Here is a 2,312-nt window from a genome sequence, read left to right on the forward strand (position 1 = left end):
ACCAGCCATTTTCTCGTGAGTGAGGAGCAGAGTCCACTTCTCTTGAGAATAACCCGCCTAGCATGGAAGATAGAAACAACGCTAGTTGATACATGAGCTATTCGAGCATACAAAACAGAATGTTTATTTGAAGGTTTAGAGTTTGGCACATACAAATTTACTTGGAACGACAGGTAGATACCGTATATAGGTAGGTATGGTGGATTCATATGGAATAACTTTGGGGTTTATGGGATTGGATGCACAAGCAGTATTCCCGTTTAGTACAAGTGAAGGCTAGAAAAAGACTGGGAAGTGACCAGCTAGAGAGCGACAACAGTCATGAACATGCATTAAAATTAATCAACACCGAATGCAAGCATGAGTAGGATATAATGCACCTTGAACATAAATATCGTAGAGGCTATGTTGATTTTGTTTCAACTACATGCGTGAACATGTGCCAAGTCAAGCCACTCGAATCGTTCAAAAGAGGATACCACCCTATCATACCACATCACAACCATTTTAATAGCATGTTGGGACGCAAGGTAAACCATTATAAACTCCTAGCTAATTAAGCATGACATAAGAAACTAAAATCTCTAATTGTCATTGCAAACATGTTTCTTCCATAATAGGCTGAATCAGGAACGATGAACTAATCATATTTACAAAAACAAGAGAGGTCGAGTTCATACCAGCTTTTCTCATCTCAATAAGTTCATCATATATCGTCATTATTCCCTTTCACTTGCACGACCGAATAGTGTGGATAATAATAATAGTGCACGTGCATTGGACTAAGCTGGAATCCACAAGCATTCAATTCAAGAGAGAAGACAAGGTAATATGGGCCCTTTGTTAGATCAACAATAATGCATAAACGAGCCACTCAACATTTTCATTATGGTCGTCTCTTCTCGACCCCCAAAGAAAAGAAAAGAAACAAAACTATTTACACGGGAAAGCTCCCAACAAGCAAAAGAAGAACGATAAATATTTTTTGGTTTTATTTTAATTATTACTACTACATGCATAGAAAGTAAACTAGCTTAAAAGCTACAACTAATTTTTTTGGTTTTTCTTAAGGTTTATCAAACACACAAGAAGAAAGCATATAAAGGGAGATAAACTAGCATGGATATTACAATGAAAAAGTATGAGCACCGACAACTAGCATGAGTGTGTGAACATGAATGTAATGTCGGTGAGAAATACGTACTCCCCCAAGCTTAGGCTTTTGGCCTAAGTTGGTCTATGGCCACGGCTGGCCTGGCGGATATCCAAAGTTATAGTTGAGTCGTACTGAGATGCAGCGGCAATTGCCTGATGAGCTGCAGCATGGAGGCGGGCTGCCTCCGCCATCCTCTCATACTCGGTCGCCTCCTCCCTGGTTATAACATATCTCCCCTTTGCCTGAAGGTCAAAGAAAGCGGGAGCAGGGAGAGCGACATGAGGTGCGTCGTCTGTCAAAGATTAGTCGGTACTGAGGGACTGGTCATCTCTCAACAAACTGATGACGAACCATAGCATCATAATCTATATAAGAAGGAGGCAACTCAATATCATCTCCACGTATGGGTATCTCAAGAAAGTTAGCTATACGAGTTGCATAAATTCCACAAAAGAAATCTCCATGAATAGTATTATTATGCAACCTACGTGCAACTATAGCCCCCAAGTTGTATTGTTTATCTCCTAGAACAACGCTCTTGAGAACACTAAGATCTGGCACACACATGTGACATGCCTCATCCTTACCATTTATGCATCTTCCTATGAAGAGAGCAAAATAATGTATAGCAGGAAAATGAATGCTCCCTATGGTGGCTTGTGTTACATCTCTAGATTCCCCCACAGTTATAATAGCAAGAAAATCTCTATATTCAGATTTGCGAGGTTCACTAACATTACCCCACTGTGGGAGTTTACAAGTAGTGTTAAAATCTTCTAAGTCCATGGTGTAAGATTTATCATAAAGATCAAACATGACAGTTTGAGAATTGCGTGATGATGAAAATTCAAACCTTCTCACAAAGGAATCAGTGAGGTAGTGGTACTGGCGGCACTTATCTGCCGTGAAGCTCTCAATATCGGCATTACGCACATATGCTTCAAATTCCTCCTTGATTCCTGATCAAACCATAAAGTCCTCTGACGGCCATTCACAAGGCCGCACTTGAGCATCCCTCGGTGGTTCATAGTCCGCATTGCGTATTGCGGGTCTGGGTCCTTGCTTCCTTGAAGAACCACCTTGGTACATTTTCCTAAACATATTTCTTCCTCTGAAAAATTTCTGAATTTTTTTAGTAACTTCAAAATAAAAGTGT

The sequence above is a fragment of the Triticum dicoccoides genome, chromosome 1A (genome assembly GCF_002162155.2).
Source record: "Triticum dicoccoides isolate Atlit2015 ecotype Zavitan chromosome 1A, WEW_v2.0, whole genome shotgun sequence".
Classification (NCBI taxonomy): domain Eukaryota; kingdom Viridiplantae; phylum Streptophyta; class Magnoliopsida; order Poales; family Poaceae; genus Triticum; species Triticum dicoccoides.